The sequence below is a fragment of the Acanthochromis polyacanthus genome, chromosome 12 (assembly GCF_021347895.1).
Source record: "Acanthochromis polyacanthus isolate Apoly-LR-REF ecotype Palm Island chromosome 12, KAUST_Apoly_ChrSc, whole genome shotgun sequence".
NCBI classification, from domain to species: Eukaryota; Metazoa; Chordata; class Actinopteri; family Pomacentridae; genus Acanthochromis; species Acanthochromis polyacanthus.
Genome location: NC_067124.1, coordinates 700,812 through 715,585, shown reverse-complemented (window position 1 = coordinate 715,585; position 14,774 = coordinate 700,812). Strand labels below are relative to the sequence as shown.

The 14,774-nt window shown below is 44.1% G+C and overlaps 1 protein-coding gene across 1 annotated transcript in view; it reads right to left on the bottom strand.

The window, feature by feature from the left end:
- The window catches only part of bckdhb (branched chain keto acid dehydrogenase E1 subunit beta), a 61,122-nt gene that overhangs the window by 12,433 nt on the left and 33,915 nt on the right, over positions 1–14,774 (bottom strand). The window lies entirely within an intron of this gene.

The following is a 14,774-nucleotide window of genomic DNA, read 5'->3' as shown; positions in this document are numbered from 1 at the left end:
AAGCATCACATGTGCACACGGCACACACAGCAGGCATTCTGGGGCTTCATGCTAATACTAAACGGGCAAGTGTTTACATTGCTGAGGTCCAGGGTTTGGCTGTGAAGCACTAAATATCTGTGGACACTATCATTTAAATGAGTCAGCACGATGTCACTAATGAAAACATGCTTCAGGACACACTGGAAACACTGCATTGTCAGGTGATCTATGCAGGAGAACGCACAGATTAGTGCAGGAAAGAGGCTGCATATTCAGGAATCCTGTTTGAGGTAAATGAGTTCAGCACACAAATATTACAGATTATGTGACACTGTCTTCAGGAATGTGGAGGTTAATAACAACACAATAACAACTGCTGGGAATCTGCACAGCGAGGAGGAATCAAGCGAGGGGCTGAGAGTTGGGCGATGTCTCCATATGACATGTAGCTGTGAGGTCTGTGATGACTCATGCAGGTCTGGTGAATAAACACAGCAGCTTCCCGATCTTCTACCCCGCCCCGATGCTAACCCCATTCCTCGGCTTAGGCAAACACATGCACACAGACTTTAATTTACACCGTGACACCAGCATCGCCCTGATCTCCCTGCTGGTCATCTCCCTGAGGGGACACATCACAGTACTCGCTGCATCAGGAGTGCATTCTTCAGATGCTTTTCACACAAAAGGAGCCTGCCACTGTTTTTACAAAATCGTGGGATAGAATTTCAGACACTGGGGGCTTGGGGAAACTCGTGACCCATTTAATAGACTTGTACCAAATCCATGCAGCCTAAACAAAGCGTCTACATGGGCCGACTTAGGTCAGACCACTCTAAAAGTAGTCTTGCATGCCAGTGCATAATATGACAATATATTTGAAAAATGGTAAAACGCAGTAATGTCTGGAACAGCAAAGCGGCAGCGGGTGCTCTGGTACAGCAGGTAATGCAGTTTATATGATGAGCTGAAGTCATTCCACTTCAGTCACCCAAGAAAAAAAACCGCTACAATAAAACGATGTGCCTCAGCTGAACGTATTAACACTGCCTGGTTAACTCTGGGTGCATTTTAACACCACAGCTGGATGTGCTGGACGTCTGTTATATCTGGATACAGACGGTGTACACCCCCTGTCCAAAGGTTTGAGACGGGTTCCAATTTATTTGAATGAGAAAGTGTCTCAAAACTTTTGACAGGGAGTGTAGGGCTGTACAACTTCAGATTTATTTTCATATGGTTGTGCTACATAGAACCTCCACCTTACTTCATTTCTGAATACTAAAAGTCTGCATAAAATGTTGTGATAATGGATTTGATACAGATTTAAATCCAGACCAACACAGACCAGCACTGCCATCCACTCCACAGCACAAAATTCATGTGAAAGATTAAAAACAAGCAGTTGTACATTCTCTCAAGCAAAGACTTGTTAAGATTCACATTTCTTCCTCTGCTTCAACGTGCCATTCCGTCCACACAGAAGGGACAATGTAAACGCTTCTGTAGCCACATTCCAACCTGTCCACGGCCAGCCGTACACCTCAGCTGTCCAACTCATTCAACTCACCTCACCGCCTGACGTTCAATTACACACAATTTCAAGAGACATTAAAAAGACGCATGCAGTTTCAGTCGTTTTTACATCTCTGACAGGACACTGTGCAGCACTCCAGCTCCAACATAGTAATTGTGGCTGTAGCCTTTAACCCGGTTGCTTCCGGTTGCTGGAAGGGTTTTCAGGAGACAGAACCATCCACTCTCATCATGCGGTTTGACCCTTTTCTCTGAAGTCATCCAGTCCTCTTATTTGCCCATGACAGCCACCTTTCATGTCGTTAAAACTGTGACTCCCAACGGGGGCAAAGCTGCTACATTTAAGGCAGCGGTGGAGCCAGAGGAAGTGCACTGGACACTGTAAGAAGATGATCAGTTACATGAATCCAAGGGGAGAAATTATATGCTTTCAGTGAGGAAAGGATGGTTAAAGACACCATGATTCTTTCAATTTAACCTCAGGAAGAAATGCTGGCGGGGGGACCTCTTTGTTATGGTGACACCATGGACACGTGCCTGATGAGTTTATTACCAAGTGGCTCATGTCCTCTGAAGCAAAGAGCATCGTCTTCGTAAAAGAAGAGCAGCTTCATAGTGAACTGTGCACCAGCACTAAGGCAGAGAATGACAGAGAAAATGGTAGAAAATCTGGAAAGAAACACCAGGGAAGGCAAACACATTAGAGGAGTAAAGGATGGGGAAAGAATCTGTGTGAAGCTGAACAGGTTCTAATGTGGTTTGGTTTGAAACAGATCTTTCTCTGCTGGTGACGATGAGCACTTTTAAAAGCTATTCAAAGTCAAAGGTAATTTCAAATGTGAAACAACAGGTTTGGGGTAATAAGAGATGAAAAATTAAAACAAGAAAAGCTTTCAGAGTGTGCAGTACTCCCTCAAGGCTGCAGTTGGATCATTACGGACGGACGGATGGACGTATGCCTATCGTCACTTAATTCTGCTGCGTTCCTTCAGAGTAATAAATGTAAATACGAGAATTGAGGATCTGATCAGTAAAGAGAACGAATAAGAAGTAATAGAAACAGTTTTGTGCAAATCCAACAAACAGGAGACACTTCAAGTGTTACAAAAATCCTATTTTCATCACTTTTTTCAGATTTCTATCGGCTCTGTGCTGTATCTGCTCTAATGCACAATATTCTTGGACTGAGTCAAGCACCATTTTTAACTCTTTATTAATCTTTTCTAACTTCTGAGAAAAACCAATATCTCTAAAATGTCAAGCTGTAAATGAGTAAACGTGTCATTTACTACAGGAATTTTATCAGACGATAATTCCTAAGGACACATATGACTAAAGTGTCCGGTAGGATGCTGTGACATCACCAGTGACACCAGTTTCATCTGCGAGGAGGGTGGACATTTTCCAGCATACGACTGGGCAGATCACCTCTCACGCCTCACAGCACCTGACTTTATGTTCAAAAATGAACTTGGTAACTGGGTAACAGATTCCATTTAGTAAGAAAATACAGTGATTGGTGACCCTTTTCAAGCCAGAGTTTCACTTCTGGAAGATGGATGTGGACGCATCGTGCTCCCTGCCTGGACTCTGGCTCCTGGTTGGTGGCGGCTGGTGGTAGTTGGGCTGGGCAACAGTTCTGGTGGCTACAGCTTTACTACTCATTGTGCAGCAGGGCTGTTATTTGATGCCGGAGTCGTTCCGCTGGCTGCACGGGAAATGTCATGTTTACTGTCATTCCCATACACACCCAAACCTAATGAGCAGCATGGAGCTCGTCCTCAGCATTTTCCCTATCCACACTACTTGGATCCGTCTCTTCCTGCATCAGACTCCTTCCTGACTCCGCTGTTCCTCCTGCGGTCCGTCTCATCTTCGTCACCCATTTTTGCTCTTGACTCCGCCCACCATCCATCCTGAAACCATCCATTTGTCCCACTCCGTGTTCATGAAGTCTGCTTGCTCAGTCGCAGCGCTCTGCCCACTGGGAGGCTGGCGGCCGATGACCTGGCATGGCCTCAGAGAGAAAGGTCAGCTCTGTCACTCTCCCATGGCGTATAAACTCACTCACACACACTGGATGATGGAGGGGCCCCACTAAGGCATGTGAACACACTCACCACACACATGTGGACAAACTGTGTGCCAGGACACACACTGCTTTTCAAATACTGCTAGTTCAGGATTGATTGATGTGAATCTTCTGACATGCATTCATGAAAAAGCATCTACAAAGCAGCGGCACATGCAGGCATATACAGTATGCAGTAACGTGAGAGCACTGAGTCATTCTAAAGGGACAGCGCACCGACAGACATGAATAAAACAGTACATACTTAAACTAAACTGGGATGCGGTTTGACTGGTGCAGAATCACAGAATGTGCTTTCAGAGTTTTCAGCAAACATACAGCAGCCTTCCAGAAAAACCTGCCAGCTCTCATTTGTTTGATCTGTGTTTTTACACACCAAACTGGTTGGGAATATTTTAAAAATAGTAGTAATGACTAAAACAAAATCTGCTGTGCTTGTACTGTAAGCCTACGCGCACACACACACACACTGTAAGTGGCTCCCCATCTTCCCATACACTGTGCCTCCTCTTCTCTCAGGCCGTCCATCAAAATGCGACAGGAACAGAAAGTTTAGTTCTGTGCCGCCACCGAGGAGTCGTCCTTGCCGCTGGATCCGCTGGCTTCGCTGGATCCGCTGGCTTCGCTGGATCCGCTGGCTTCGCTGGATCCGCTGGCTTCGCTGGATCCGCTGGCTTCGCTGGATCCGCTGGCTTCGCTGGATCCGCTGGCTTCGCTGGATCCGCTGGATCCGCTGGCTTCGCTGGATCCGCTGGCTTCGCTGGATCCGCTGGCTTCGCTGGCTTCGCTGGATCCGCTGGCTTCGCTGGATCCGCTGGCTTCGCTGGCTTCGCTCCCTTCCACCGACCCTGTAATTGCGCGGCCACCACAGGGTCCTAACTCATGCACCACCATGTGATCTCCGTGACAAATGAGAGTCGGAACGAGGCTTGACTACTTGCTGGGGCCTTTAAAGTGGCGCTCTGCGATTAGTGGAGAGGGGTGAGTGCTCGGCGAACCGGAGGCCCCGTTAAATCACAGGAAACACAAACACTCGCTCACTCTACGGTGCCATACAATCACTAGGTCTCTCTCTCACAACACAGAGAGAGGGAAAGTGAGAACCAGAGAGAGAGGGTGAGAGAGCGCAAGAATGAAAGAGCTGAGGAGAAAGTGTAGAGCAGCCCTGATGCTGGGCGGAGGGCCAAGCCATCCTCCACAGCAGCCAGGACGCCAGAGGAAACCTCAGACAGAAATAACTCCAAACATCCCATAAAGTCCCATTAAAACCAATTCAACTCAATTACTCCCTGATGCACGCACGCACACACACGCTCTACCTTTCTGCCCTGCAACCACACTGTACCGCTGTCAGTGTGTGTGTACACGTGCACGTGACTGTGCACACTCCTACTTGATGACAGCTCTTTGTGAGGATCCTCAGTGTGCAGCATGCATGAGCAGACAGCAGGTAGTAAAAATCAATCAACAGTTTTAAGGCTCTATAGAGTCCTGTATAACAGAGGAGGTTTCTGTCAGTGTAACATCCCAAAGGAGGACCTTTTCTCTCAGCAGGATAACCCGTAGAAAGTGAAATTATACAGTATTTAAAGCAAACAGACTGGAATTTTTGACTTAGAATGGAAACCATGTCAAAGACATAAAATCAGGCGGTGTGTAGTCTACAGTGAACTTTCTGGTAAGGCCATGCAACCTGTTTGTCATTATGACCGAGAGAAACACGAAAAACTGTGGGCAGAATAAAAGGAAAATAGAGTAAAACTTCATCCAAACTCACAGCCCAGTGCTACAAACTACTGTCACAAAGCTCATAACGCTCCACAGCGATCATTTCTGTCTATTAGGAACAGAACGATCTGAATAAAATAAGATCAAACTTTATCACAAAGGTAACTGTTTAAATAAAATGAAAAAAGGAAGAAAATTATGAATCGTTGCAAATATTCTCAAATTTCAACTTTTCCAACATTCTCTGACAAAAAGTCTGTCGGAGAAAACGGACAATCTTGTCAATTAAACAAGAAAAAAAACAACAAAAACCCAATGTGTTCACTGTATTGCTTGTGTCACATTAAACTGTAAATCCAATAAACACATTTTAAAAGTTTTCCTCTTAATATCTGGGAATAGAAAGAAAAAAATTAAAAGCTGAATTCCTGTAAAAAAAAAAAAAAAAAGAATTGCCATAATGCAGTGCTGTGTATTAAAAAATGCTTCATTTCATTGTTGTAAGGATTTTACATCTATAATGCATCATCTGGAGGCATCTACAAAAAATAAATAAATCACAGAGGATCGCTGCATCGGGCTCCCATAACTACTCTACTAAAAAGGTTTAAAAAGTGAACTAAAACACTGTGTTTCACAAACACTGACTAACCTGTTTGGTTATGTCCATGTAAGAGTCCCACACCAGTCAACATAGTTTACCACAGGGTTTTTATAAGAATTTAGATGTTTTAACTGTTACTGTGCATGTAACTACGATGAAACAGGAGGCTGAGGACATGCATTGTTTTCCTAATATTTGTAGCATGTGTATCAGTGAATAGTTTGGATCAGCCTGTTAAGGAGGAATGAGATTTACAGTTTAAACAAAACAAGATCTGAGACCACAACACAAACTACCATCAATCCATAACAGTTTTTAAAACCAAAGTTGGGTTGATTTTTCCATGAAAAAAACAATCGTCAGTGATGTTTCCCAGCAGCACACAGTCAGTACATCAGAACACCACGCAGACACAGAAAGAGGGCACTTAGTAGAACTGAAGTCAGTTTCTTTTCAGATCCTTTAGATGCTTAGATTATGCAGACCTGTCTGTTATGTCCTAAATTTATTCTGCAGAATGTCAATGAGCCCAAAATATACAGACAGAGTCGTAAGGAATTATCTTCAGTAACCAAAACAAGGAGAACAACTGGAACAGCTGCTCTGGCCTCTACACAGTGAATCTGTCTGGGATTACATGAAGAGGCAGAAACCTCTGAAACACACTAACAGCCTTAAAGGGCGTGTTCAGGTGTTCCAAGGAGACCTGGTGCTGCTGCAGAGGTAAATAAAGATTCTGTTTTTGTGTTTACTGTGGTCGTACACATTTAAACGAATGGAGAGAGGAAGCACTGAAAGAAGGTGTATTTTTTCCATACTAATGCCAAAAGGAATGGGTTGGATCCGTTGGGTTCTCTCTGTAACATCATATTGTACGGTCTTATCCTTACTATGTGAAGTTCCTTTAGATTAATTCTGTTGTGAACTGCAGAGTTTGTGAAGAAAACAAACTACAATAGAGCAAAGAGAATTTAAATTTCAGTCTCACTTGAAGAATTTTAACTTCAGGAAATTCTTAGAGCTGTGTCCAAACTGAACAAACTGAACTCTGTGACAAGCAGTGAAAAAAGCTGTCTGGACTCCAAACGTGAACGCAGTCACTGAAAGTTAAGAAACAAAGGAAAGGTCTATGTAAAAGACAAATAATTCAAAGTTTAAATAATCAGTAATGCTTAACAAGTGGTTTGAAAGGTTAAAACAAACAATATTGTAATTCTATTCCACACAGTTGATTGGAGAAGAAAACCTTCTGTGTAAGAGTGATGAAAACTTAAAATTACTTTTTGGTTTGCTTTCAGTTTATGTAACAGACTTGATCACTTACAACTGACTTTTAAAAGGACCTGGAAAATCCCTGTGCAACAGACTATGTGGTGGTGTGTATCTGAGTGAAACTCTTGGACGTCTCTTTGTCCTTGAGTCTTTTTCCGTGCGACCCCGTTATCGGCTGCCGGGCTGACCTCGATGATCTCAATCTGTCCACACCTCTGGCCAAGGCTCCTTAACTAAAGCGTCCTCTCCAGTGGAAAACCAGCGTCCTGGCCCAAAGCAGGAACAGCCTGTCCAATAGAAAGTGCTGTTTTCTTTTAGAAGGGTTGTTTCATAACCAAAACTGTTATTATCTTCATTATTATCTGGTACCAAAACCGCATTTAGACAACAATAAGTGCATGTGAAATGGAACAGAAAATGTGTGATTTCAGTGCATTTAGTGTAAACAGGCTGTGGTGATGAACCTGATGTGTTTGGTACAGTAGAGTGGACACCAGGCAGCCTGACACAGAGTGCACAGCTGTGGTCATCACTGGCTACAGAACAACCACAGCTAATACTCACAAAGTGTCTTCACAACTGAGTGTATATGACTTTCCAAAGTGCCTCAGTGTAGATTTGCCAAATTTAAAGGCCACATTTCTCCACTGAATGACACGGGGAAGAATGTGAGAAATCTCCAGTGCCTAGCTGTGGAATGTGAACACGAGCTTCTGCCAGGAGGAAGAATGGAAAAGCGGTCAGCAGCAGACAGACACAAGACGGGAAGATTACTTTACCTTGAAAATGTCTGGTAAACCACAAACAGCCTTCATTAATCTCAGATTTTGTGATGTACACGTCTAATCTAGATAAATTACCCAAATGCTGTGGACTGAAGTGCTCGTCTTTGCATCTTTCAAAAACAACTCTTAAAGAGAGACAGAGGAGCTGGATCCATCACTGAAAAGAATGAGTAATTTTCCACTGATAAAACCACTGAGACACTACAGTAGCAAGACACATGACAGCGTAACCACACTGAGGCCCATACGAACCCGACTCTTCTCCCAGAACACCAGGTTCTGCTGCTTGGGTCCTCAGAGCTCAGAGTTAACACGGTAACTACAGACGGGAGCTGAAGTAATAAGAATGTGGGGCCCAAACTTCTGGTCACTTTCTTCTTGTGCCATTTTCTTTCTGATCCTTTCCACAGTGTGTGTGCATGTGACAGCGAGCCAAAGACATTAATGTGCAGCGGTGGGCCAGACACTGGCTGAGACCCCTCGGCTGAACGGGAAACGAAGGCAGCAGCTCGGTCTGACTCGGTGCTGATCGCCAACAGGCTCCATGTCTGGCCTGAATCCAGACCACAGACTCAGATAAAGGTGGTCTCTGCTTGTAACTGAGCTGGGTGTCAAATCTGCACACCAAAGAACAACAACAGAACCAGATGTGAAAACAAACAATTTCTACATTTTAAACATTTCACCACGTATTAATTTCAACAAAAATCGATTCTGGAAAAGATGTACAATTCAACGGTGACCGAAAGTACAGCCAGCTTAAAGGTTTTCTGTCTGCTGGGAACAAAGCTTTGGCACACAGGAGGGGGGGTTTCCCATCTACTCAGAAACACCACTGTCTGGTCCAGCTGTAACATCTACAAACTACTAATGCTCTCTGTGTGCAGCTGAATTTCTCTGATTTTTATTTTATTTTACAAACTCTGGAAAAAGCAGAAATCAACATTTTTCAAGTGTCCACAGATTCTACCAATATGGGAACAGATAAATGCTGGTTCTCCATAATACAGACTTATACTCTACCTGTATCCTCTCTTCTCTGTACAGCCAGACGTTCAGAGAGACGTTCAGCCAGACGTTCAGAGACGTAAAGAGAGATGTTCAGCCTGATTCAGAGAGACGTTCAGTCTGACGTTCAGAGAGACGTTCAGCCAGACGTTCAGAGACGTTCAGCCTGACGTTCAGCCAGACGTTCAGCCAGACGTTCAGCCAGACGTAAAGAGAGACGTTCAGCCTGACGTTCAGAGAGACGTTCAGCCAGACGTTCATCGAGATGTTCAGAGACGTAAATAGAGACGTTCAGCCTGACGTTCAGAGAGACGTAAAGAGAGACGTTCAGCCTGACGTTCAGAGAGACGTTCAGCCAGATGTTCAACCTGACGTTCAGCGAGATGTTCAGAGAGATGTAAAGAGAGACGTTCAGCCAGACATTCAGTCTGACGTTCAGCGAGATGTTCAGAGAGACGTAAAGAGAGACGTTCAGCCTGACGTTCAGAGAGACGTTCAGCCAGATGTTCAGCCTGACGTTCAGCGAGATGTTCAGAGAGACGTAAAGAGAGACGTTCAGCCTGACGTTCAGAGAGACGTTCAGCCAGATGTTCAGCCTGACGTTCAGCGAGATGTTCAGAGAGATGTACAGAGAGACGTTCAGCCAGACATTCAGTCTGACGTTCAGAGAGCCTGACGTTCAGTCTGACGTTCAGAGAGACATTCAGCCAGATATTCAGAGAGACGTAAAGAGAGACGTTCAGTCTGACGTTCAGCCAGACGTTCAGAGAGACGTAAAGAGAGATGTTCAGCCTGACGTTCAGCAAGACGTTCAGAGAGACGTAAAGAGAGATGTTCAGCCTGATTCAGAGAGACGTTCAGCCAGATGTTCAGTCTGACGTTCAGAGAGACGTTCAGCCAGACGTTCAGAGAGACGTAAATAGAGACGTTCAGCCTGACGTTCAGAGAGACGTTCAGCCAGACGTTCAGAGAGCCTGACGTTCAGTCTGACGTTCAGAGAGACGTTCAGCCAGACATTCAGAGAGACATAAAGAGAGACGTTCAGCCTGACGTTCAGTCTGACGTTCAGAGACGTAAAGAGAGATGTTCAGCCTGATTCAGAGAGACGTTCAGTCTGACGTTCAGAGAGACGTTCAGCCAGACGTTCAGCCAAACGTAAAGAGAGATGTTCAGCCTGATGTTCAGCCAGACGTTCAGCCTGACGTTCAGCCTGACGTTCAGCGAGATGTTCGGAGAGACATAAACAGAGACGTTCAGCCTGACGTTCAGCCAGACGTTCGTTCGGAGAGACATAAAGAGAGACGTTCAGCCAGACGTTCAGCGAGATGTTCGGAGAGACATAAAGAGAGATGTTCAGAGAGACGTTCAGCCAGACGTTCAGCCTGACATTCAGCGAGATGTTCGGAGAGACATAAAGAGAGACGTTCAGCCAGACGTTCAGCCAGACGTTCAGCGAGATGTTCGGAGAGACATAAAGAGAGACGTTCAGCCAGACGTTCAACCAGACATTCAGCGAGATGTTCGGAGAGACATAAAGAGAGACGTTCAGCCTGACGTTCAGCCAGATGTTCAGCCAGACGTTCAGCCTGACGTTCAGCGAGATGTTCGGAGAGACATAAAGAGAGACGTTCAGAGAGACGTTCAGCCAGACGTTCGTTCGGAGAGACAAAGAGAGACGTTCAGCCAGATGTTCGGAGAGACATAAAGAGAGACGTTCAGCCTGACGTTCAGCCAGACGTTCAGCGAGATGTTCGGAGAGACATAAAGAGAGACGTTCAGCCTGACGTTCAGCCAGATGTTCAGCCAGACGTTCAGCCTGACGTTCAGCCTGACGTTCAGCGAGATGTTCGGAGAGACATAAAGAGAGACGTTCAGCCAGACGTTCAGCCTGACGTTCGGCCTGAGGTTCAGCCAGACGTTCAGCCTGACATTCAGCCTGACGTTCGGCCTGACGTTCGGCCTGACGTTCGGCCTGACGTTCGGCCTGACGTTCGGCCTGACGTTCGGCCTGACGTTCGGCCTGACGTTCAGAGAGACATTCAGCCAGACAATCAGCCTGACGTTCAGCCAGACGTTCGTTCGGAGAGACATAAAGAGAGACGTTCAGCCTGACGTTCAGCCAGATGTTCGTTGGGAGAGACATAAAGAGAGACGTTCAGCCTGACCCTCAGAGAGACATTCAGCCAGATGTTCAGAGAGACGTTCAACCAGACGTTCAGCCTGACGTTCAGAGAGACGTTCAACCAGACGTTCAGAGAGACGTTCAGCCAGACGTTCAGAGAGACATTCAGCCAGACGTTCAGAGAGACGTTCAGCCAGACGTTCAGCGAGACGTAAAGAGATACGTTCAGCCAGACGTTCAGAGAGACGTTCAGCCAGACGTTCAGCGAGATGTTCAGAGACATAAATAGAGACGTTCAGCCTGACGTTCAGAGAGACGCAAAGAGAGACGTTCAGCCTGACGTTCAGAGAGACGTTCAGCCAGATGTTCAGCCTGACGTTCAGCAAGATGTTCAGAGAGATGTAAAGAGACGTTCAGCCAGACGTTCAGAGAGCCTGACGTTCAGTCTGACGTTCAGAGAGACATTCAGAGAGACGTAAAGAGAGATGTTCAGCCTGACGTTCAGTCTGACGTTCAGCAAGACGTTCAGAGAGACTTAAAGAGAGATGTTCAGCCTGACGTTCAGTCTGACGTTCAGCAAGACGTTCAGAGAGACGTAAAGAGAGATGTTCAGCCTGATTCAGAGAGACGTTCAGCCAGATGTTCAGTCTGACGTTCAGAGAGACATTCAGCCAGACGTAAATGAGAGATGTTCAGCAAGACGTTCAGCCAAACGTAAAGAGAGACGTTCAGCCAGACGTTCAGAGAGACGTAAATAGAGATGTTCAGCCTGACGTTCGGCCTGACGTTCGGCCTGACGTTCGGCCAGACGTTCGGCCAGACGTTCGGCCAGACGTTCGGCCAGACGTTCGGCCAGACGTTCGGCCTGACGTTCGGCCTGACGTTCGGCCTGACGTTCGGCCTGACGTTCGGCCTGACGTTCGGCCAGACGTTCGGCCAGACGTTCGGCCTGACGTTCGGCCAGACGTTCGGCCAGACGTTCAGCCAGACGTTCAGCTACACGTTCAAAGAGACGTTCAGCCAGACTTTCAGTCCAAATCAGCCGAAAAGTCCCTGAATTTCTACAATGTGATTTACGGTCAGAGCTGAGTCATTAATTTTCTGGTATTTTTACAGAACCCGGTGAACATGGTCTACTTTTTGGCAGTTCCTTACAAGACATGCAGCAATAAGGGATTTTGATTAAGTTGCATAATTTAAAGCTTACATTTGGTTAATTTTCCAGACAAAACCGAAAGTCATACATGATTAGTTTAATTACCACTGGGAACCTGCAAGTCCAGCAATTCTTTCTGTTTTCAAGGCTTCTGGCTCTGACAAAGGCTATAATTTAGGCAGATTATTAAAGATATCATGCCTTTTAAACCTGCCAGTGGGGTTTTATGGGTCATAAGTTTAACATGGATTTTCTCTCATCTAAATGAATCATCAGAATACAGACGAGGTGTTAACACTCAGCATGAATGTTGTCCTGCTTGTGCTTCTTATTCGGTTTAAAGTCACATATTTCTACCTAAACAGTACATTTATTATCCTTTGATTAGACACTGGGAAATAATACTGCTTTCCTACAAAGGATAGAACAAGATTAAAAGTGGCATGAAAATTGCTGTGGTGCAGGCGACCATAAACTAAAGTCCTATTAGCAGCAGTAACCTTTTCTTCTGACATGGACGCCAACATACCTGACAGATGAGTTCAAGTATTACTTCATCAAACTGTCATATTCAAATCTGTTCTTTTCAATGGGTTTTACACTCCACATTACATAACACTGTTAATTATACTGAAGTGGAATGGTCAATGTTAAATCTTGCTCTGATTTTTGTTTTCCAGTTGATTCAGTCAGTTGCAATTATTCCAAAAGTGACCAAAGCTGGAGATTTGAACCGCTTCTTTCAAGCATCAATTTGACATGTTTTTGTCAAAGCAGATACCGATGACTAGTGATCAAGGAGAATAACAAAAGATTTGGAACTGTTACACATTTGCAGCTAAAATCAAAATCTGGCCAACATTTAGAATACCATAAACTCCAACACTTGTTTTAATCCCTATACATATCTGGATTTTACATTAGCTTAATTAAAAGAATAAAAAGAACATTTATCCCTCAGTAACCTTTTGGTTATTATTTATTTTATGTACCTTTATTTAACCAAGAAGTCCTATTGAGATTAGAGATCTCTTTTTAAAGGGAGACCTGGCCAAGGTAGCAGCCATACAAAATGTTAAAAAGTTATGTAAAACAGATACATGAATAAACAGTAAAAAAATAAAACAGATTGACAGCTCTGCAAGGACAGTGACCTCTCAAAGAAAACACTGAAACCCCTCCTTCACTATTCTCTATGCTGTTCTTAAACTCATTCATGGATGTGGATGTTTCTGTTTCTTATGACAGGGAACCAGTCAGATACTGCAGTGAGTGGAGCATCTACAGATAAAAAACACCACAGCAGCACATCTTTAAATGAATTCATTCAATCAGGAGTTGGTCCAAACTTTTTTCTTTTTTTTTTTAAAAAGGAACAATAGTGTAAATCTGAGAAGTGTTCAATATTGGACCCAATAATCGTCCAGGCCCATAACTAGTTCACCTCTAATTTCTTTACCGTAAGTTACCATAATTCATAATTTTTCTGGTCATTCCTGCACCTTAGTGCAAAAACATTTAAATAATGGGCTTTGATATTATAAATTTAGACGCAACATTAACAATAAAGTAAGGGAAAAACTCTTACCTGCAGTAAAAACTATGACTGTTATTCGTAAACTTTTTTCCTACACTAATATGAAAGCAATGATTTATTCAGTTATTTGTATGTTTCATTGATTTAACGTTACTTTTTTTGTCGTTTTCTTAACGATGTGCCGTTACCAGTATGATCACCTGATAGCTTCAGTCTCTGCGGCCCCTTGTTTGCATCATAAATACAGTTTAAAATACACTGGAAGCAAGTCCTCGATAAGAACACCAGAAACAGGCCGGCCCATCTGGAGGTCACATGCTGATAACAATGATTTGCTGTTCAATATGATTAACATAATGAAGCTCATAATGATGAGCTCAAGGCTCATAATTCAAAAAGGAAAATGAAGAAAAAAGGATGGGTCATCATTTTAACTGGAAGTTCCAATGGAAATGCAAAGTGTGTAGGAGGAAGCTGGTGCTGCTGGAACGATGTCAGATTACTTACAATGAAAAGTGAAGTGATGCATCCGGGTTTAACATGATGACTTTCTTACGTCACTGGAAGGGAGCAGTTTCCATATCTTTACTAAGGACAAGAGAAGTATCTGATCCTAGAGAGCAATCAATAAACATGTTTAAAAGCTGGGTTTCAGCATCATCGTTGTAATGGTAACGTAAACTAGAAGAGCATCAGAGAGCAGTACTCTGCCAAGATTAATCATTCTCCCATATGTCTGAAATGCAGCAACTGTTTATATATTAGTTATTGATTACTAGAAATCACAGCAACATAGAATATGTCCATTCAATATAGATGTACCCACAAACAAAATGGCTTTCTTTTGAGCACATATGCATGTGTACGTTATGTACGGCTACCGGATCATGTGACCTAAATATGCAGCAGGAATTGATGGCACTCAGAAACACCCCCACAGTTTAATCAGCTG